The 24,414-nt window shown below is 42.4% G+C and overlaps 3 long non-coding RNA genes across 4 annotated transcripts in view; all 3 read right to left on the minus strand.

The window, feature by feature from the left end:
* The window catches only part of LOC139569930 (uncharacterized), an 823,452-nt gene that overhangs the window by 127,393 nt on the left and 671,645 nt on the right, over positions 1 to 24,414 (minus strand). The window lies entirely within an intron of this gene.
* On the minus strand, positions 11,265 to 17,228 carry LOC139569695 (uncharacterized). Its single transcript, XR_011673944.1, has 3 exons — positions 17,169 to 17,228; positions 15,104 to 17,028; positions 11,265 to 13,600 (listed from the first exon to the last, which is right to left on the minus strand). It is a non-coding gene; the product is annotated as an uncharacterized lncRNA (long non-coding RNA).
* On the minus strand, positions 18,164 to 22,587 carry LOC139570374 (uncharacterized). The gene is made up of 3 exons (XR_011674062.1): positions 22,263 to 22,587; positions 19,723 to 19,900; positions 18,164 to 18,297 (listed from the first exon to the last, which is right to left on the minus strand). It is a non-coding gene; the product is annotated as an uncharacterized lncRNA (long non-coding RNA).

Genomic DNA, 24,414 nt, shown 5'->3' on the forward strand with positions numbered 1-24,414 from the left:
AGGTTGAATAAAGAGAAAACAATAGGCTATATAACAAAATACATAAATGTATAATTATTGTGCAATTTACACTAAGTGTACAAAACATTATGAACACCTGCTCTTTCCATGACAGACTGACCAGGTGAATCCAGGTGAAAGCTATGATACCTTATTGATGTCACTTGCAGATGAAGGGGAGGGGACAGGTTAAAGAAGGATTTTAAGCCTGGAGACAATTGAGACATGGATTGTGTATGTGTGTCATGCAGAGGGTGAATGAGCAAGACAAAAGATTTAAGTGCCTTTGAACGAGGTATGGTAGTAGGTGCCAGGCACACCGGTTTGTGTCATGAACTGCAACGCTGCTGGGTTTTTCACGCTCATGTTCCACCACCCAAAGGACATCCAGCCAACTTGACAACTGTGGGAAGCATTGGAGTCAACATGGGCCAGAATCCCTGTGGAACACTTTCAACACCTTGTAGAATCCATGACCCGATGAATTGAGGCGGTTCTGAGGACAAATGGGGGGGGGGTAATTCTATTTTGTCCACTCAGTGTATAACCTGTAGGCTACACTGTTCAGTTAGAGTAATATCTAGTCCACTCAGTGTATAACCTGTAGGCTACACTGTTCAGTTAGAGTAATATCTAGTCCACTCAGTGTATAACCTGTAGGCTACACTGCTCAGTTAGAGTAATATCTAGTCCACTCAGTGTATAACCTGTAGGCTACACTGTTCAGTTAGAGTAATATCTAGTCCACTCAGTGTATAACCTGTAGGCTACACTGTTCAGTTAGAGTAATATCTAGTCCACTCAGTGTATAACCTGTAGGCTACACTGCTCAGTTAGAGTAATATCTAGTCCACTCAGTGTATAACCTGTAGGCTACACTGCTCAGTTAGAGTAATATCTAGTCCACTCAGTGTATAACCTGTAGACTACACTGCTCAGTTAGAGTAATATCTAGTCCACTCAGTGTATAACCTGTAGGCTACACTGCTCAGTTAGAGTAATATCTAGTCCACTCAGTGTATAACCTGTAGACTACACTGCTCAGTTAGAGTAATATCTAGTCCACTCAGTGTATAACCTGTAGGCTACACTGCTCAGTTAGAGTAATATCTAGTCCACTCAGTGTATAACCTGTAGGCTACACTGCTCAGTTAGAGTAATATCTAGTCCACTCAGTGTATAACCTGTAGGCTACACTGCTCAGTTAGAGTAATATCTAGTCCACTCAGTGTATAACCTGTAGACTACACTGCTCAGTTAGAGTAATATCTAGTCCACTCAGTGTATAACCTGTAGGCTACACTGCTCAGTTAGAGTAATATCTAGTCCACTCAGTGTATAACCTGTAGGCTACACTGCTCAGTTAGAGTAATATCTAGTCCACTCAGTGTATAACCTGTAGGCTACACTGCTCAGTTAGAGTAATATCTAGTCCACTCAGTGTATAACCTGTAGGCTACACTGCTCAGTTAGAGTAATATCTAGTCCACTCAGTGTATAACCTGTAGACTACACTGCTCAGTTAGAGTAATATCTAGTCCACTCAGTGTATAACCTGTAGGCTACACTGCTCAGTTAGAGTAATATCTAGTCCACTCAGTGTATAACCTGTAGACTACACTGCTCAGTTAGAGTAATATCTAGTCCACTCAGTGTATAACCTGTAGACTACACTGCTCAGTTAGAGTAATATCTAGTCCACTCAGTGTATAACATGTAGGCTACACTGCTCAGTTAGAGTAATATCTAGTCCACTCAGTGTATAACCTGTAGACTACACTGCTCAGTTAGAGTAATATCTAGTCCACTCAGTGTATAACCTATAGACTACACTGCTCAGTTAGAGTAATATCTAGTCCACTCAGTGTATAACCTGTAGACTACACTGCTCAGTTAGAGTAATATCTAGTCCACTCAGTGTATAACCTGTAGACTACACTGCTCAGTTAGAGTAATATCTAGTCCACTCAGTGTATAACCTGTAGACTACACTGCTCAGTTAGAGTAATATCTAGTCCACTCAGTGTATAACCTGTAGACTACACTGCTCAGTTAGAGTAATATCTAGTCCACTCAGTGTATAACCTATAGGCTACACTGCTCAGTTAGAGTAATATCTAGTCCACTCAGTGTATAACCTATAGGCTACACTGCTCAGTTAGAGTAATATCTAGTCCACTCAGTGTATAACCTGTAGACTACACTGCTCAGTTAGAGTAATATCTAGTCCACTCAGTGTATAACCTATAGGCTACACTGCTCAGTTAGAGTAATATCTAGTCCACTCAGTGTATAACCTGTAGACTACACTGCTCAGTTAGAGTAATATCTAGTCCACTCAGTGTATAACCTGTAGGCTACACTGCTCAGTTAGAGTAATATCTAGTCCACTCAGTGTATAACCTGTAGACTACACTGCTCAGTTAGAGTAATATCTAGTCCACTCAGTGTATAACCTGTAGGCTACACTGCTCAGTTAGAGTAATATCTAGTCCACTCAGTGTATAACCTGTAGGCTACACTGCTCAGTTAGAGTCCGTCTGTTAAGGTGCCTCTTTATCAGCATCATAAAAGCTGATAGTATTTCAACGACATCAAATTTGCATCCAAGTCAAACTGAAATCTGATCAGAAACATGTTGGGTCTTTTACAGTGAAGATTGGCCACTAGATTATTACCAGTTTATATTCATAACTAAAACTTCACCTACATTTTAATATTCTGTCATAAAAACACATTCAAATGAATAACTAAAATAAAATAACGGTTTTCCTATCTCAAAAGGTTAAATGAAAAAATGACTGTGATAAATGCCTATTAAGTTCCAAATAAAGTAACGATTGACAATAACAGGGTTTGATATTAAATCATGTTTAAATCCCTTGTGACAGTCACACCCTGATCTGTTTCACCTTAAGTTCCAACGCCGGCACCCAGCTCAACCAGGTATGCGCCCAAGTAAGACGCCAGGACTGTCACACCCTGATCTGTTTCACCTGCCTTTGTGATTGTCTCCACCCCCTCCAGGTGTCGCCCATCTTCCCCATTATCCCCTGTGTATTTATACCTGTGTTCTCTGTTTGTCTCCATCCCCTCCAGGTATCACCCATCTTCCCCATTATCTCCTGTGTATTTATACCTGTGTTCTCTGTTTGTCTCCACCCCCTCCAGGTGTCGCCCATCTTCCCCATTATCTCCTGTGTATTTATACCTGTGTTCTCTGTTTGTCTCCATCCCCTCCAGGTGTTGCCCATCTTCCCCATTATCCCCTGGGTATTTATACCTGTGTTCTCTGTTTGTCTCCACCCCCTCCAGGTGTCGCCCATCTTCCCCATTATCCCCTGTGTATTTATACCTGTGTTCTCTGTTTGTCTCCATCCCCTCCAGGTGTCGCCCATCTTCCCCATTATCCCCTGTGTATTTATACCTGTGTTCTCTGTTTGTCTCCACCCCCTCCAGGTGTCGCCCATCTTCCCCATTATCCCCTGTGTATTTATACCTGTGTTCTCTGATTGTCTCCACCCCCTCCAGGTGTCGCCCATCTTCCCCATTATCCCCTGGGTATTTATACCTGTGTTCTCTGTTTGTCTCCACCCCCTCCAGGTGTCGCCCATCTTCCCCATTATCCAATGTGTATTTATACCTGTGTTCTCTGTTTGTCTGTTGCCAGTTGGTCAACCAGTGTTTTTGTCTCAGCTCCTGCTTTTCCCAGTCTCTCTTTTCTCGCCCTCCTGGTTTTGACCCTTGCCTGTCCTGACTCTGAGCCCACCTGCCTGATCATTCTGCCTGACCATGAGCCTACCGATCTGTACCTTTGCCCCACCTCTGGTTTACTGGCCCCTGCCTACCCTGAGCCTGCCTGCTGTCCAGTACCGGTGCCCAACCTCTGGTTTACTGACCCCTGCCTGCCTTGACTTGCCTATTGTCTGCCCCTGTTGGATTATTAAACCATTGTTAATTCAACGTTGTCTGCATCTGGGTCTTACCTTCACACCTGATGGTGACAAGGGGAATGGAAGCCTGTTGTGTGCAACAGGAAGTGGCAATGGAATGCAAATTAAATTCCTAAAACATGTCTATCCTTTTTATCTGTGGGTAACAGAGTTGACATGTTATGCTGGAAACACTCAGTTTTCCACCACAAAACAACACAATGCAGAAACTGAGCAGAACCAGCTCACGAGCTCAACTAGGACCTGCACGTTGGAGCTAGTACCTGCATGTTGGAGTTAGTACCTGCATGTTGGAGTTAGTACCTGCATGTTGGAGCTAGGACCTGCATGTTGGAGTTAGTACCTGCATGTTGGAGCTAGTACCTGCATGTTGGAGTTAGGACCTGCATGTTGGAGCTAGGACCTGCATGTTGGAGTTAGGACCTGCATGTTGGAGCTAGGACCTGCATGTTGGAGCTAGGACCTGCATGTTGGAGTTAGTACCTGCATGTTGGAGCTAGTACCTGCATGTTGGAGTTAGTACCTGCATGTTGGAGTTAGTACCTGCATGTTGGAGTTAGGACCTGCATGTTGGAGTTAGTACCTGCATGTTGGAGTTAGTACCTGCATGTTGGAGTTAGTACCTGCATGTTGGAGTTAGGACCTGCATGTTGGAGTTAGGACCTGCATGTTGGAGCTAGTACCTGCATGTTGGAGCTAGTACCTGCATGTTGGAGTTAGTACCTGCATGTTGGAGTTAGTACCTGGATGTTGGAGTTAGTACCTGCATGTTGGAGTTAGTACCTGCATGTTGGAGTTAGTACCTGCATGTTGGAGTTAGTACCTGCATGTTGGAGTTAGTACCTGCATGTTGGAGTTAGTACCTGCATGTTGGAGTTAGTACCTGCATGTTGGAGTTAGTACCTGCATGTTGGAGTTAGTACCTGCATGTTGGAGTTAGTACCTGCATGTTGGAGTTAGTACCTGCATGTTGGAGTTAGTACCTGCATGTTGGAGTTAGTACCTGCATGTTGGAGTTAGTACCTGCATGTTGGAGTTAGTACCTGCATGTTGGAGTTAGTACCTGCATGTTGGAGTTAGTACCTGCATGTTGGAGTTAGTACCTGCATGTTGGAGTTAGTACCTGCATGTTGGAGTTAGTACCTGCATGTTGGAGTTAGTACCTGCATGTTGGAGTTAGTACCTGCATGTTGGAGTTAGTACCTGCATGTTGGAGTTAGTACCTGCATGTTGGAGCTAGGACCTGCATGTTGGAGTTAGTACCTGCATGTTGGAGCTAGGACCTGCATGTTGGAGCTAGGACCTGCATGTTGGAGTTAGTACCTGCATGTTGGAGCTAGGACCTGCATGTTGGAGTTAGTACCTGCATGTTGGAGCTAGGACCTGCATGTTGGAGTTAGTACCTGCATGTTGGAGTTAGGACCTGCATGTTGGAGTTAGTACCTGCATGTTGGAGCTAAGACCTGCATGTTGGAGCTAAGACCTGCATGTTGGAGTTAGTACCTGCATGTTGGAGTTAGTACCTGCATGTTGGAGTTAGTACCTGCATGTTGGAGTTAGTACCTGCATGTTGGAGTTAGTACCTGCATGTTGGAGCTAGGACCTGCATGTTGGAGTTAGTACCTGCATGTTGGAACTAGGACCTGCATGTTGGAGTTAGTACCTGCATGTTGGAGTTAGGACCTGCATGTTGGAGTTAGTACCTGCATGTTGGAGTTAGTACCTGCATGTCTACAAAGCTTTCAGTATTTTACAACTCTTCCATTCACCTGTGTGAACTTCAATTTCATCGCATGCTAGCCTTTTACTGGCTGCTTCATGCTAGCCTTTTACTGGCTGCTTCATGCTAGCCTTTTACTGGCTGCTTCATGCTAGCCTTTTACTGGCTGCTTCATGCTCGCCTTTTACTGGCTGCTTCATGCTCGCCTTTTACTGGCTGCTTCATGCTAGCCTTTACTGGCTGCTTCATGCTAGCCTTTTACTGGCTGCTTCATGCTCGCCTTTTACTGGCTGCTTCATGCTAGCCTTTTACTGGCTGCTTCATGCTAGCCTTTTACTGGCTGCTTCATGCTAGCCTTTTACTGGCTGCTTCATGCTAGCCTTTTACTGGCTGCTTCACGCTAGCCTTTTACTGGCTGCTTCACGCTAGCCTTTTACTGGCTGCTTTATGCTAACCTTTTACTGGCTGCTTCATGCTAGCCTTTTACTGGCTGCTTCATGCTAGCATTTTACTGGCTGCTTCATGCTAGCCTTTTACTGGCTGCTTCATGCTAGCCTTTTACTGGCTGCTTCACGCTAGCCTTTTACTGGCTGCTTCATGCTAGCCTTTTACTGGCTGCTTCACGCTAGCCTTTTACTGGCTGCTTCATGCTAGCCTTTTACTGGCTGCTTCATGCTAGCCTTTTACTGGCTGCTTCATGCTCGCCTTTTACTGGCTGCTTCATGCTAGCCTTTTACTGGCTGCTTCACGCTAGCCTTTTACTGGCTGCTTCATGCTAGCCTTTTACTGGCTGCTTCATGCTAGCCTTTTACTGGCTGCGGAGACCCTTTTCTGTTTGTATTGTGTTGTGCAGCAGGTTTTTATGTCTTTACATGCTCTGTTTTTGAGAGCTCTGACCCTTTACATAACAGGCAATTCTCTTTTCCGGAACCTTCTTTAGTGCTTTAAATGTTCCCAAACACTGATGCTCTCTCACAGCTGCTCATCTGCTCATCTTCCACACCCCTGAGATGAGTATGACGTTTCTTTACATCTTCTGTAAGGGGAATGATGTCATCGTTGTTCCACTCAGCTGGTTTAAGAGTATTACGTGTTCCAGCTTGGTATAGAGTACAGTATATACATATGAGATGAGTAATGTAGGGTATGGTAACATTATAGCTGGTTTAAGAGTATTACGTGGTCCAGCTTGGTATAGAGTACAGTATATACATATGAGGTGAGTAATGTAGGGTATGGTAACATTATAGCTGGTTTAACAGTATATACATATGAGATGAGTAATGTAGGGTATGGTAACATTATAGCTGGTTTAAAGTATTACGTGTTCCAGCTTGGTATTAGTACAGTATATACATATGAGATGAGTAATGTAGGGTATGTAAACATTATAGCTGGTAACATTATAGCTGGTTTAACAGTATATACATATGAGATGAGTAATGTAGGGTAACATTATAGCTGGTTTAACAGTATATACATATGAGATGAGTAATGTAGGGTATGGTAACATTATAGCTGGTTTAACAGTATATACATATGAGATGAGTATGTAGAGTATGTAAACATTATAGCTGGTTTCAGAGTATTACACCTCTTCATACATACGTGTTCCAGCTTGTCTCCAGCTTGTCTCCCCCCCCCCCCCCCCCACTTCACCACATTTGGTTTGACCCTCTACAATTGTCCTTGGACTCTTCCAAATTTTATATGGCAACAACAAAAAATTAAACTTTCATTGTTTTCGAACATGGTTTTAACATATAAAGTGTGTCTTTGTTTTTCTCATAAATAGTTGTAACATTACCAATCCAATCTCCAAATAAAATGCAACCCATGGTGTAACTGCAGTAGCAGAATTACACCATGGCTTGATGTTTTAATAACACCAGGTGGTGTAACTGCAGTAGCAGAATTACACCATGGCTTGATGTTTTAATAACACCAGGTGGTGTAACTGCAGTAGCAGAATTACACCATGGCTTGATGTTTTAATAACACCAGGTGGTGTAACTACAGTAGCAGAATTACACCATGGCTTGATGTTTTAATAACACCAGGTGGTGTAACTGCAGTAGCAGAATTACACCATGGCTTGATGTTTTAATAACACCAGGTGGTGTAACTGCAGTAGCAGAATTACACCATGGCTTGATGTTTTAATAACACCAGGTGGTGTAACTGCAGTAGCAGAATTACACCATGGCTTGATGTTTTAATAACACCAGGTGGTGTAACTACAGTAGCAGAATTACACCATGGCTTGATGTTTTAATAACACCAGGTGGTGTAACTGCAGTAGCAGAATTACACCATGGCTTGATGTTTTAATTACACCAGGTGGTGTAACTGCAGTAGCAGAATTACACCATGGCTTGATGTTTTAATAACACCAGGTGGTGTAACTGCAGTAGCAGAATTACACCATGGCTTGATGTTTTAATAACACCAGGTGGTGTAACTGCAGTAGCAGAATTACACCATGGCTTGATGTTTTAATAACACCAGGTGGTGTAACTGCAGTAGCAGAATATTTTAGCTGCCATATTTTAGCTGTTAGTCAAACTCAGAAAACGTGAAACTAAAACTTAAGTTTATTCATTAATTACGAATGGTTAAGATTAGCATTAAAGTTAGGGATAGGATTGAATTTAAGTTTAGGCATTAATTCCGAATGGTTAAGATTAGCGTTAAGGTTTGGAAAAGCTTGAAAAAATACAACAAAAACCTTCCTAGTGCTAGAATTGAACACGAAACCTTTGGATTGGGAGTCTGCAGCCTAAACACCCTCCACCACTGCAGCTCATATATACATATATATGTAACATGTCTTACTGATCCTTTCCATAAGTCCACTCCAGTTTCTTCAACTGTCTTCTGACTGTGATTAGAGTGATGTTGATGTGCCATGAAGCCATCAGATTACAGATGGTCTTTGCTGATCGCTCATCATCTTCATTCATCAGTGAGTCGATGGCTTGAATAGTCTCTCTGGAAATACAGTTGACAGCTGATGCATTGGTCCAGAGACAGGAGACAGCTGATACATTGGTCCAGAGACAGGAGACAGCTGATACATTGGTCCAGAGACAGGAGACAGCTGATACATTGGTCCAGAGACAGGAGACAGCTGATACATTGGTCCAGAGACAGGAGACAGCTGATACATTGGTCCAGAGACAGGAGACAGCTGATACATTGGTCCAGAGACAGGAGACAGCTGATACATTGGTCCAGAGACAGGAGACAGCTGATACATTGGTCCAGAGACAGGAGACAGCTGATACATTGGTCCAGAGACAGGAGACAGCTGATGCATTGGTCCAGAGGCAGGAGACAGCTGATACATATGTCCAGAGACAGGAGACAGCTGATACATTGGTCCAGAGACAGGAGACAGCTGATACATTGGTCCAGAGCCATGCGGTATTGGCATGTTTACTACAGTATGTGCTGTAGGCTGTGTTTACTACAGTATGTATTGGAGGCTGTGTTTACTACAGTATGTATTGTAGGCTGTGTTTACTACAGTATGTACTGTAGGCTGTGTTTACTACAGTATGTACTGTAGGCTGTGTTTACTACAGTATGTACTGTAGGCTGTGTTTACTACAGTATGTACTGTAGGCTGTGTTTACTACAGTATGTATTGGAGGCTGTGTTTACTACAGTATGTATTGTAGGCTGTGTTTACTACAGTATGTACTGTAGGCTGTGTTTACTACAGTATGTACTGTAGGCTGTGTTTACTACAGTATGTACTGTAGGCTGTGTTTACTACAGTATGTACTGTAGGCTGTGTTTACTACAGTATGTACTGTAGGCTGTGTTTACTACAGTATGTACTGTAGGCTGTGTTTACTACAGTATGTATTGGAGGCTGTGTTTACTACAGTATGTATTGTAGGCTGTGTTTACTACAGTATGTACTGTAGGCTGTGTTTACTACAGTATGTACTGTAGGCTGTGTTTACTACAGTATGTACTGTAGGCTGTGTTTACTACAGTATGTACTGTAGGCTGTGTTTACTACAGTATGTTCTGTAGGCTGTGTTTACTACAGTATGTTCTGTAGGCTGTGTTTACTACAGTATGTACTGTGGGCTGTGTTTACCACAGTATGTACTGTAGGCTGTGTTTACTACAGTATGTACTGTAGGCTGTGTTTACTACAGTATGTACTATCGGCTATGTTTACTACAGTATGTACTGTGGGCTGTGTTTACTACAGTATGTACTGTAGGCTGTGTTTACTACAGTATGTACTGTAGGCTGTGTTTACTACAGTATGTACTGTAGGCTGTGTTTACTACAGTATGTACTGTAGGCTGTGTTTACTACAGTATGTACTGTAGACTGTGTTTACTTGTCAGACAGTAGCCTAATAAACAAATGCAGGCGTCTTCTATCTTCAAAATGCTTTAAATGCTTTATTATCCACATGTTACAAGTGTGTGTGGGTGACCTCATGCAACAGCAACATGTCCTATAAAGCTGTACAGTACTGTGTTTCTTCATCAGCATCTTTATGCTTTACGTAATAAAATAATGATAAAAATACTCTTTCAAAATGCAGATGTTAATTTAGTTATGGATCCATAACAAATTACTATGGGAATAAATATCACTGAATTACAGAAATATTGGAACAAAGTTGTCTAATGAAGGTTAACAGTTTGTTGCTTTCTGGAAAATTCTAGTACAGTGCCATTATGGCTATTAGCAGGGCTATTAGCAGAACAATAGACTTGTCTATTAGCAGGGCTATTAGCAGAACAATAGACTTGTCTATTAGCAGGGCTATTAGCAGAACAATAGACTTGTCTATTAGCAGGGCTATTAGCAGGACAATAGACTTGTCTATTAGCAGGGCTATTAGCAGGACAATAGACGTGTCTATTAGCAGGGCTATTAGCAGAACAATAGACTTGTCTATTAGCAGGGCTATTAGCAGGACAATAGACTTGTCTATTAGCAGGGCTATTAGCAGGACAAATACTTGTCTATTAGCAGGGCTATTAGCAGGACAATAGACTTGTCTATTAGCAGGGCTATTAGCAGAACATTAGACTTGTCTATTAGCAGGGCTATTAGCAGAACAATAGACGTGTCTATTAGCAGGGCTATTAGCAGGACAATAGACTTGTCTATTAGCAGGGCTATTAGCAGGACAATAGACTTGCCAAGAAGGAGGGTAGGGTGACAATTCTATCGTCAAATGTATTTCTTAGTTAGGTTGGCTGTATCACAACCGTCCGTGATTGGTTGCAATTTCAGTTTAATCCACCAGAAAATACAGAACAAATAATACAACAAATATTGTGGTTAAACTCAAATATACTAATTGATAAAAAAATGTGGAAGGGGACAAGTATTATTATTGTTATTGTTAACCTGTTTTTCAGGCTGTGAATTCTGCAGACAACGTTTCTAGGATGGGCTGTTAGAAGGACAATATATATTGGTCATATTGTTCATGGCTCCCGAGTGGCTGCATCACTGCATCACTACAGTCCCTGGTTTGAATCCAGGCTGTTTTGGCTGGCCAGGGATGTCCTTCTCTCCCTCTAAAAACAGATAAATAATATAAATATTATTTTAGCCTTTATTCAGATTACAATCGCCCACTTTCTTTAAAAAAAACTAAATCATCTCCAAAATATTGTTACATAGAGCCTAACCGTTGTGGACGACTGTTTCAGCACCGTTTCTGCTCTGACACAAGCATGGCGAAAATAAAATGTTCAATTATATTCCATGATATTATTTTTCTTTTAACGAAACCGTCTCCAAAATATTGTTCTATATTATCAAGTTCATGGCACAGTCATATAGCCCCGACACCTACATAAAGCTTAGTGACTCACTCATTCATATCTTTGGATCAAAATAAATAAGTACCTAGGGTCCTTTTTTCAGAATTTCCGCCTGACCTACGTGTCCAAAGTAAACTGCTTGTTACTCAGGCCCAGAAGACAGGATATGCATATAGCATTGGATAGAAAACACTTTGAAGTTTCAAAGAATTTTAAATCATGTCTGAGACTATAACATAATTGATATGGCAAGCCAAAATCCGAAGAAAAATACTCTCATAATGGAAAGCTATGGGTCCTATGTAATTCCGGCTCCCAGATTGCAATTCCTATGGCTTCCACTAGATGTCAACAGTCTTTAATCAAGGTTTAAGGCTTGTTTTTTGAAAAACAAGAAAGAATTTGGAGTTTTGTTGGAGACCACCGGAACAAATTCAGTCTTTTGGCACGCGAGGAAGAGGGAGCGCACTTATTAATTTTACTTTCCTATTGAACATACTACTTTCCGTATGACATAGTATAGTTTATTTACATTTTAGGGTATCTGAGGATTAGATAGAAACGTCGTTTGACTTGTTTGGACGAAGTTTAGCGGTAGCTTTTTGGATACCTTTGTCTGCATGTTGAACGAGTGGATTACTCAAATTGATGGCGCTAACTAAACTGACTTTTTGGGACATAAAAAAATATTTTATCCAACAAAACGACCATTCATGTTGTAGCTGGGACCCGTGGGATTGCAAACAGAGGAAGATTTTCAAAAGTAAGTGATTTATTTAATCGCTATTTATGATTTTGTGAAGCCTGTGCTGGTGACAAATATGTTGATGTGGGGCGCCATCCTCAGACAATTGCATGGTATGCTTTCGCTGTAAAGCCTATTGTAAATTGGACAACGCAGTTAGATTAACAATAATTTAAGCTTTTAAATGATATAAGATACTTTTATGTTCATGAATGTTTAATATTACGATTGTTTATTTGAATTGCGCCCTCCAACGTCACCGGATGTTGTCGACTGGTGTCCCACTAGCGGGACGCCTAGCCTTATTAATAAAGAAATGTTTTGGTTATCCTGATCTGGACACCATGTACAGTATTATAATAGCCCATTATGGACTGTTAGCGGGACAATATCCCTTTACCAACACCTCTCTGTATTTTAGTGCTTTGTGGATGGGGCCTCAGGAGTGGCACAGCAGTCTAAGACACTACATCACAGTGTAAAATGCGTTGCTACAGATGCAGGTTTGATACCTGTGGAGGTTGCAGGTTTGATACCTGGGAGACCCGTAATTATTGGCGGTCACGTCATTGAACCATTTTGTTGTTGTTGATATACTGTAGGCCTATCGTAGGCGACATGAGTCTCACTAGTGTTGAGTAATGTTAAGGGAATCGCGGTCAACAACATTCAGTGAAATTGGAGGGTGCGCAATTCAAATAAATAATCGTAATATTAAAAGTGGTGTAGGTCTTATTTATTTAAAGAGCATATTGAAGTTAGAGGCAATAGGATTTGAAGCAATAGCCTACCTGCTGTAGTCAACTATTTTAGCACAGTCTCACGCTGCTCTGAGACAAGCACGTGGACTGGTCTTGATTAATCTATAACATTTTAATTTTCATTGAATCTCTGTTTGGGTTTTGGTTAGACTACAATTATACAATTAGGGTGTGGAAATGTTATGCTCTTAATACTGTAGCCTACTACCGACCGTCACGTTGCACAGCGCCATATTTTCCGTTCCATCCTAATGGAAACCAAGAGGATTTTTAATTTTTCTTGAAATAGAAACAGTATAATTTTTATAAAATGAATTAAGCAACATTTATTAAAATCAGTCCGATAAACTATGTTATTGCAAAAAAAGGTTTTAAATTCTCTAGTACAGCCACTATTGAAGGCTATCGAATGATTCTCAAAGATACCTTCTGGTGGTCAAACTAGCACTAACTAGCATTAATGGTAACAGTGGCTGACACTTAAATAATAGAAGCTGTGCTGCAGTACGCTGCAACATTTAAAGGAGGAACCACTGTACGCTACATGGTCAAATGTATGTGGACACCCCTTCATAAAGTTGGTGCTGTCTTTTCAATGACATTATCTTCTAACCGCGTTAAAACTTGTTATGGCTGCAGGGGGCGTATTAAATAACTGGAAAAAGGTGCCCATTTTCAAACGGCCTCATACTCAATTTTTGCTCGTACAATATGCATATTATTATTACTATTGGATAGAAAACACTCTCTAGTTTCTAAAACCGTTTGAATTATTTCTCTAAGTGGAACAGAACTCTTTTTACAGCCCATTTCCTATCCGGAAGTGAGATTTCCAAATGCGAAGTCTCTCTTCAAGAGCTTGTCTATAAAAGGGCATGTCACTTAGGACTGTAGAAACACGTCATACACCTTCCCCTGGGTGTCATGCGGAAGTGAGAGCAGAAATGACTTGATTATCTCGTCCTGGGATTGAACACAACCTCTTGGAGTGACAGGAGCGCCATTTTTTTTTTTCCTGGGCGCGAAGTTGGACCTGGACTCGGCTCCTGGAAAACCCTCGTTATAGGTGAATATGATCTCTGGCTTCGATTTTATTTTAATACATATCACAATATCATCCTAAAGTATGTTTTTTCAATATAGACGTGATGCGTCGCAAGAATTTTGTCAAGAAGGAAAGGTTAGCACCGCACGGCCAGTGTGCTTGCTAATTCAAGAGGGAAATCGTTCGTTCTGGATCCAAATAAAGACGGTTCTGAACAAAGGACCCCTTGGAGAACATTCTGATGGAAGATCAACAAAGATAAGGACCCAATTTGGGATGCTTTTTCATCGAACTGTGCTATCGCTACCGTTTGACTAGAATCAATGCTGCTGTCTGTTAGCTATTGTAGTAAGCTAATATAACGATATATTGTGTTTTCGCTGTAAAACAATTAAAAAATCGGAAATATTGGCTGTATTCACAAGTCTTTGTCTTTCATTAGCTATCCACCATATATTTTTCTGAAATGTTTTATGATGAGTAATTAGGTAGTTGACGTTGGTGTCTGTATTTTCTCTGGCTACTCCCGTGCGATTTCTGACTGTAGCTCTGATGGTGGCTATGATGGTAGCAGTAATGTAAAACTGATTTATAGCTAAAATATGCACATTTTTCGAACAAAACATAGATTTATTGTGTAACATGTTATAGGACTGTCATCTGAGGTAGTTTTTTCTTGGTTATTTAGGTTGGTTCTAGGTTAGTTAGGTTGGCTTGTGCATGCTACCTGCATCCTACTTGTGCTGTGAAAAATGTCTGTCCTCTTTTTTTATTTGGTGGTGACCTAACATAAATATATGTGGTGTTTTCTCTGTAAAACATTTTAAAAATCGGACATGTTGGCTGGATTCACAAGATGTTTATCTTTCAAATGCTGTATTGGACTTGTTAATGTGTGAAAGTTAAATATTTAAAAAAAATAGATTTTGAATTTCGCGCCCTGCACTTGAGCTGGATGTTGTCATAGGTGTTCCGACGTCGGGATTGCAGCCATAACAGGTTAAAGGAAAACAACCTTGAATCATGACTCATCATCCTTCTCTACAGGGGGAAATGACATTACCTTCTAACCTTGTTAAAGGAAAACAACCTTGAATCACTACTCATCATCCTTCTCTACAGGGGAAATGGAAGCTCATCCAGAGTCAGCAGCTCATCATCCCATCGTCCTCTGAAAGGAGCATTAAACATGACAGCTGCTGAGATCTTATTAGCCTTCTTATTAGGAGGCACAGCCTTATAAATAATAATAATATATAGTTAATAATAATCAGGCAAACCAAGCAAAAAACACACGCTGCAGTCCAGCCACCGCTGCAACCCCAATTTCCAAACAGGGATTCCAACCAAGTTGCAAGTATCCACTCTGGTTTTGGGGGATTTTTCTTAGCAGCAGTGGTGAGATCAGTCACATTAGAAGAGTGATCTGGGAGAACAAAAATACAACATTCATCCCCAATGATTGCACAAGTGCCCCCTTGACCTGCCAGAAGATAGTCAAGAGCCTCTCTGTTTTGCAGAGATAACTTTAGCAATTCTTTTAGTTCCCCATTCAATTGTTCCAGGGAATTTCTACTTGCATTGCCAATGTTCTCTATGTGTCTAGAGATGTCATGAATTTGGTCTCGGGCACATACAACTCCATACCCAGAGAAAAACACACCAAAGAACCTGGAGGCAGGTGCCTGAGTGTGAGTGGTGTCAGCTGGAGACCTCTTATCTCTCCTCATTCCAGGAAGTTTGTAGTCTCTAAACAGAGCCATCAGATCCCTCTGATTATTTGGAACGGTTCTCGTAGCTGTCACCACAAACCCAACAGTACAAGTACCTCCCCAGTTTGAGGGCAGGCTATAGTAAGCCATCTTACCACACAGCCAATAGGTGCCATTTGGGGCTCCTCTCAGAGTTGTGCTATGTTTGTCAACCCACATTTTAAATGGTTCCTTATCTGCCTGACCATTCTCCTGTATTACTGTTAAATTGCAAGCATTTGATCCATTAAGATTCATAATACAATTACATTGCAATTCACCCAAATGGTGATCTCCATATCCTCTAACACACCAAGGGGCAGTCATCACCCCAACCAATGAAATGGGCGGGATTGAGACATTACCAGGCCTCAGGTAATAGGATACGTGGGGTTGATTATATACCTTAACATTGCTGGTCATAGTCTGGAAAGGAATTGTTCCTGCCAATGCTATAGTAAAGTTCACCCCTATTGGGACTCCCATAAGGGGCAGGCCTGCCCCTACCTTAACCGGACCCATCCCACACACCCAACAGTCCTTTTCTTTGGAGGGCAGGTTGGCAACCATTTCTGCTCCAGATAAGAACGAAGTGTCCTCTTGTTTTTGAGGTCCCAGCAGGGCTGTCCTTCTACGATGACCATCTACTTCTAGGCCATTACTACAGGTCTGCATTGGTCCCTCTTGCTCAGGACTCCTTCTGTCATTACCATCTACTTCTGGGCCATTACTACAGGCCTGCGTTGGTCCTTTTGGCTCAGGACTCCATCTGTCATTACCATCTACTTCTGGGCCACTACTACAGGCCTGCGTTGGTCCTTTTGGCTCAGGACTCATTCTGTCATTACCATCTACTTCTGGGCCACTACTACAGGCCTGCGTTGGTTCCTTTGGCTCAGGACTCATTCTGTCATTACCATTTACTTCTGGGCCACTACTCTGGGCCTGCATTGGCCCCTTTGGCTCGGGACTTATCTCTCCCTCTGTCAGTTTTCCCACAAGAGGACAACCTACTGTTCTTATTAGCACTCCTGTGCTAACGCAGAGGAGGGCCACACTGCACCACCGGACCTGGTGAGACCCCATCTTCTTCTGGATCAGGAATTGCAGTGCGACAGGTGTGTCCAGGTATCTCTCTCAGCAACCTTTACCACAGTGGGGGAGGTGTGTCCAGGTATCTCTCCCAGCAACCTTTACCACAGTGGGGGAGGTGGGTCCTGGTATCTCTCTCAGCAACCTTTACCACAGTGGGGGGAGGTCCTGGTATCTCTCTCAGCAACCTTTACCACAGTGGGGGAGGTGGGTCCAGGTATCTCTCTCAGCAACCTTTACCACAGTGGGGGGGGGGGGGGGGGTCCTGGTATCTCTCTCAGCAACCTTTACCACAGTGGGGGAGGTGGGTCCAGGTATCTCTCTCAGCAACCTTTACCACAGTGGGGGGAGGTCCTGGTATCTCTCTCAGCAACTTTTACCACAGTGGGGGAGTTGTGTCCTGGTATCTCTCTCAGCAACTTTTACCACAGTGGGGGAGGTGTGTCCAGGTATCTCTCTCAGCAACCTTTACCACAGTGGGGGAGGTGTGTCCAGGTATCTCTCTCAGCAACCTTTACCACAGTGGGGGAGGTGGGTCCAGGTATCTCTCTCAGCAAGCTTTACCACAGTGGGGGAGGTGTGTCCAGGTATCTCTCTCAGCAACCTTTACCACAGTGGGGGGGTCCAGGTATCTCTCTCAGCAACCTTTACCACAGTGGGGGAGGTGGGTCCAGGTATCTCTCTCAGCAACCTTTACCACAGTGGGGGAGGTGGGTCCAGGTATCTCTCTCAGCAACCTTTACCACAGTGGGGGAGGTGGGTCCTGGTATCTCTCTCAGCAACCTTTACCACAGTGGGGGAGGTGGGTCCAGGTATCTCTCTCAGCAACCTTTACCACAGTGGGGGAGGTGGGTCCAGGTATCTCTCTCAGCAACCTTTACCACAGTGGGGGAGTCCAGGTATCTCTCTCAGCAACCTTTACCACAGTGGGGGAGGGGGGTCCTGGTCTTGCGTCACTGCAGTACCTGGTTAGAATCCAGGCTGCATGATTGGGAGTCCCATAGGGTGGCGCACAATTGGCCCAGCGTCGTCAAGGTTTGGCTGGGGTAGGTCGTCAATGTTAATAAGAATTTGTTCTGACTTACCTAGTTAAAAAAAAGTTAAATAAAAATAAAATATCTTCCACTAGATGGCAGTAAACACCTGCTGTAACCTGACTTTACAGCAGAATCATCCGTTCTGCTCTAGGAATTACAACAAACTAACCGGGTGGAAAGTTATATTAGGGACACACAGAAAATCTTAAATGAAAATATATGAATGAAAAATTTATGAACAAATGAGTGAATGAAAACTTTATTTTTGTGTCAAATCGCCAACTGGCAACCAATCCCTTATGTGGTTAATTGACACATAAACAAACATTACAATAATTCACTGTGGTAATTAAATGATAATTCCTCTTCAGTGTTCTCTGCATTGCGCATCACATAAATAGTGAGAAAAATTGAAGGGAAAAATCAAAACATAATAGTAAATAAGGTTATCCAAACAATAATTACATCCTTACAGCAGTAAATTAATATATACACATACATAGAGTTGAAGTCGGAAGTTTACATACACCTGAGCCAAATACATTTAAACTCAGTTTTTCACAATCCCTGACATTTAATCCTCGTAAAAAGTCCTTGTTTTAGGTCAGTTAGGATCACCACTTTATTTAAAGAATGTGAAATATCAGAATAATAGTAGAGAGAATTATTTTTTTCAGCTTTCACTAAATAAGAACTGATATTTCCTGTGGACAGAAAAGGCACCACATGGTAGGAATGACTCAGCAGCACTCCCACACTAGTTTACTGTATTCCACATGTTCCCTCTACTTTATTCTAGATTATTAACCTGAAATACTCACTTTACTTGGAAACTGCGTTGCAGTTTAGAGATTAAACTATGAGCTGCTCTGTCAACTCAAAATGGCCCTGTACTGATACTTTCTGTTTTCAGTTTCAACTGCAGTCAAGGCGTCACCCCTTCATATAACAACAGTAACCAGAGGGTGGGGCTAACAGTCAGTTTCAACTGCAGTCAAGGCGTCTCCCCTTCATATAACAACAGTAACCAGAGGGTGGGGCTAACAGTCAGTTTCAACTGCAGTCAAGGCGTCTCCCCTTCATATAACAACAGTAACCAGAGGGTGGGGCTAACAGTCAGTTTCAACTGCAGTCAAGGCGTCTCCCCTTCATATAACAATAGTAACCAGAGGGTGGGGCTAACAGTCAGGTCCAACTGCAGTCAAGGCGTCTCCCCTTCATAAAACAACAGTAACCAGAGGGTGGGGCTAACAGTCAGCTTCATGCGACAGCAGTAAATCATGACATTGTGCCGCATCTTGCTTAAAAAAAATGTATAGTCCTTCTTCGAGACATCTCTCTTACATTACTTTAGCTAAACTTATAATTTACTCGAAACCAGGTTCAGTTGTGTTTTTTTCTCTCCAAAATTTGAATTACTGTAGGCATATAATAATTGTTAACAGGGCTACCAAAACAAAAAAGGTTTTAATTTGAGAATGTTAATTTGTATGCCTCAAATATTAAACTGTCTTAAAATATTTGATGATTAGTTGAATCAGGTGTGTAAGTGCTGGTAAGAACAAAAGGATTGAGAAACCCTGAGATAAACATAAAACCATATCATTGAAAAGCTCCTCCACCATCTTTACCAGACGTTTTACTGATAACATGTCGGCCTACTGATTAGTTTACACTTTGAAAACTGCTGTCTGTCAGCAACTCAGCTCCAGTAGCAGTTCTACTAACTAGTAATATCTCATTCCAGGTATTCATTCTCTTATTTGGTCCATTATAAATAATTATCGTTCAGAAATACTTACTTATTTGTCAGTTCTCTCCATGTAGTGTTTTCTGCTCTGTCGTCTCAAAATGGATCCTGTACAAAAGAACAACTTGACTTTCTGTTTCAGTTGCCTCCCGAGTGGTGCAGTCCTGCCTCGTGCATCTCAGTGATTGGGAGTAACATAGGGCGGCGCACAAATGGCCCAGCGTTGTCAACTGTTGGCAGGGGTAGGCCGTAAATAAGAATTTGTTCTCACTTAACTAATTAAATAAAAGTGAAATAAAAATAAATTATCTTCCACTAGATGGCAGTAAACACCTGCTGTAACCTGACTTTACAGCAGAATCATTATGATATAAAAAGCTAAACTGATCTGAGATCAGCTCTCCTATGAATACTGTCACAGGTTTACAGCAGTATCATTATGATATAAAAAGCTAAACTGATCTGAGATCAGCTCTCCTATGAATAGTGTCACAGGTTTACAGCAGTATCATTGTGATATAAAAAGATAAACTGATCCTAGATCAGCTCTCCTACTCTTTATGAATACTGTCACAGGTGACTCCTCAAGATGAGGCTCATGATTTACAAGTTATGTTCCTTTTTATCTTTACATATATTGTCTTTATTTAAACCAAGGCAGTTTGAGTTAGTATCGATGAAGTTACAACTGTCAGCTGCTGTAGACCTCTGTGATTGGATGTTATAGACCCCATCTGAACAGTTTCTTTCCCCATGATGTGGCCCTCACCAACTGGCCATCTGGCCCATAGAGACTAAAGGACTATGCTGTGGCCCTCACCAACTGGCCACCTGGTCCATAGAGACTAAAGGACTATGCTGTGGCCCTCACCAACTGGCCACCTGGTCCATAGAGACTAAAGGACTATGCTGTGGCCCTCACCAACTGGCCATCTGGCCCATAGAGACGAAAGGACTATGCTGTGGCCCTCACCAACTGGTCACCTGGTCCATAGAGACTAAAGGACTATGCTGTGGCCCTCAACAACTGGCCATCTGGCCCATAGAGACTAAATGACTATGCTGTGGCCCTCACCAACTGGCCATCTGGCCCATAGAGACTAAAGGACTATGCTGTGGCCCTCACCAACTGGCCATCTGGTCCATAGATAATAAAGGACTATGCTGTGGCCCTCACCAACTGGCCATCTGGTCCATAGATACTAAATGACTATGCTGTGGCCCTCACCATCTGGCCCATAGAGACTAAAGGACTATGCTGTGGCCCTCACCAACTGGCCACCTGGCCCATAGAGACTAAAGGACTATGCTGTGGCCCTCACCAACTGGCCACCTGGTCCATAGAGACTAAAGGACTATGCTGTGGCCCTCACCAACTGGCCATCTGGTCCATAGAGACTAAAGGACTATGCTGTGGCCCTCACCAACTGGCCACCTGGTCCATAGAGACTAAAGGACTATGCTGTGGCCCTCTCCAACTGGCCATCTGGCCCATAGAGACTAAATGACTATGCTGTGGCCCTCACCAACTGGCCATCTGGCCCATAGAGACTAAAGGACTATGTTGTGGCCCTCACCAACTGGCCATCTGGCCCATAGAGACTAAAGGACTATGCTGTGGCCCTCACCAACTGGTTCACCTGGTCCACAGAGACTAAATGACTATGCTGTGGCCCTCACCAACTGTCCATCTGGCCCATAGAGACTAAAGGACTATGCTGTGGCCCTCACCAACTGGCCATCTGGTCCATAGAGACTAAAGGACTATGCTGTGGCCCTCACCAACTGGCCATCTGGCCCATAGAGACTAAAGGACTATGCTGTGGCCCTCACCAACTGGCCATCTGGTCCATAGATAATAAAGGACTATGCTGTGGCCCTCACCAACTGGCCATCTGGTCCATAGATACTAAATGACTATGCTGTGGCCCTCACCATCTGGCCCATAGAGACTAAAGGACTATGCTGTGGCCCTCACCAACTGGTCACCTGGCCCATAGAGACTAAATGACTATGCTGTGGCCCTCACCAACTGGCCATCTGGCCCATAGAGACTAAAGGACTATGCTGTGGCCCTCACCAACTGACCCTCTGGCCCCTAGAGACTAAATGACTATGCTCTGGCCCTTACCAACTGGCCACCTGGCCCATAGAGACTAAAGGACTATGCTGTGGCCCTCACCAACTGGCCCTCTGGCCCATAGAGACTAAAGGACTATGCTGTGGCCCTCACCAACTGGCCATCTGGCCCATAGAGACTAAAGGACTATGCTGTGGCCCTCACCAACTGGCCATCTGGCCCATAGAGACTAAATGACTAGGCACTCTACGCTGTACACCGCATCAACGGGGATGTGGTGGAGGGTAGAATCGCTTACGCACCTTTTAATTTGTAAAATATAATTTACTCAACTTTGTATTTTGTTAATTATCGTTTACCCACTTATCATGCGTTTCCAGCGTTAAGCCTAAATTCCATCGTGGAAACCGGGACCAGGTTGGTCAGCATGATAAGAATCATATCTCAAACCTGTCTATTGAATGTCTGACTACGACCTAACTTTATAATAGTTATATGTAGCCAAGACTTACCAGAGTCTGTCCGTCTGTCCTTCAAATCAACACATTTATCCTGCTTCTAATGTTGCCGAGAAACGTGCGCTACAGTTTCAACAGTCCTTTTATAAATGCGTAGACCACACCCTTACATTCACTTTCATATGAGGAAATATTGTCAATTCTGACGTCACTGGTGTACGGTAAAATAATGATGACAGAACCCTGTGAGATCTACTAACTAGTAATAATATGTGATTCCAGGTATTTATTCTCTTACTCTGTCCTTTATTGTTCACAAATACTTTATTTGTACTTCTCTCCATATAGTGTTTTCTGCTCTGTCGTCTCACCATGGATCCTGTACAAATTAACAACTTTACTTTCTGTTTCACTCAGCCGCCTCCCCACCCTGATTAAAAAGTGTTTTATTGGTATCTTCCACTAGATGGCAGTAAACACCTGCTGTAACTAGACTTTACAACAGTAAGTGTTTTTTTTTTTTGGTCCTGGTGACTTCTGGGAAGTGTCTCAGAGGAGGAGTGCTGATCTAGGATCAGGTCCCCCTGTCCATGTAATCTGATTCATTATGATCTAGGATCAGATCCCCCTGTCCATGTAGTCTGATTCATTATGATCTAGGATCAGGTCCCCCTGTCCATGTAATCTGATTCATTATGATCTAGGATCAGGTTCTCCTCTCCATGTAATCTGATTCATTATGATCTAGGATCAGGTCCCCCTCTCCATGTAAGCTGATTCATTATGATCTAGGATCAGGTCCCTCCTCTCCATGTAATCTGATTCATTATGATCTAGGATCAGGTCCCCCCTCTCCATGTAATCTGATTCATTATGATCTAGGATCAGGTCCCTCCTCTCCATGTAATCTGATGCATTATGATCTAGGATCAGGTCCCTCCTCTCCATTTCATCTGATTCATTATGATCTAAAAGGCTAAACTGATCCTAGATCAGCTCTCCTACTCTTTATGAATACTGTCACAGGTGACTCCTCAAGATGATTTAGAAGTTATAATCTATAAGAATCAACTAGTATCATTCATTGAACTGCTTTGCCATGAACTGATCTGTGAGGTCTTAACTTAAAGGTTCTATATAGACCTTATGGTCATTTTAATGGGGTTGAACATCCATCCCATCAGATTGTGTAAAGGATTTTATGAGTTCAGAAAAATAGTGACTTGGAAGCATCTCTCTGACCTCACCCTGCTGAAACACACTCAAGTAAAGACCACATAACTACAGTTATATGTCTGTTTTTACCCACTTTTAGAGCCAATGTTATGGACTGGCATCCATAATCTGGACTGATAGTCAGGATAGTCAGTTACATGCTTGTGTTTTTTTTATCAACTTTTACAGCCAATGTATGGACTGGTATTCAAATGAATCAGTAGAATATACAGACTAGTTAACCATCTCCCAATAGACCAAGAAACCAAACACTTAATGTTGTAAAGTCTAGTTACAGCAGATGTTTACTGCCATCTAGTGGAAGATACTAATAAAACACTTTATTATCAGGGTGGGGAGACGGCTGAGCTGAAACAGAAAGTAAAATTGTTATTTGTACAGTATCCACGGTGAGATGACAGAGCAGAAAACACTGTATGGAGAGAAGTACAAATAAAGTATTTGTGAACAATAAAGGACAGAGTAAGAGAATAAATATCTGGAATGACATATTATTACTAGTTAGTAGATCTCACAGGGTTCTGTCATCATTATTTTACCGTACACCAGTGACGTCAGAATTGACGTGATTTCCTCATATGAAAGTGAAAGTAAGGGTGTGGTCTACGCCTTGTGTGTGTGTGTGTGTTACGTCTACGCCTTTATAAAAGGACTGTTGAAACTGTAGCGCACATTTCTCGGCGACATTAGAAGCAGGATAAATGTGTTGATTTGAAGGACAGACGGGCAGACTCTGGTAAGTCTAGGCTACATATAACTATTATAAAGTTAGGTCGTAGTCAGACATTCAACAGACAGAGTAGGCTTGAGATATGATTCTTTATCCTGCTGACCAACCTGGACCCGGTTTCCACGATGGAATTTAGACTTAACGTTGGAAACGCATAATAAGTGGGAAACGATAATTAACTAAATACAAAGTTGAGTAAACATTATTTTACAAATTAAAAGGTGCGCACGCGCGTTTACC

This window comes from Salvelinus alpinus, chromosome 1 (assembly GCF_045679555.1).
Source record: "Salvelinus alpinus chromosome 1, SLU_Salpinus.1, whole genome shotgun sequence".
NCBI lineage: Eukaryota > Metazoa > Chordata > Actinopteri > Salmoniformes > Salmonidae > Salvelinus > Salvelinus alpinus.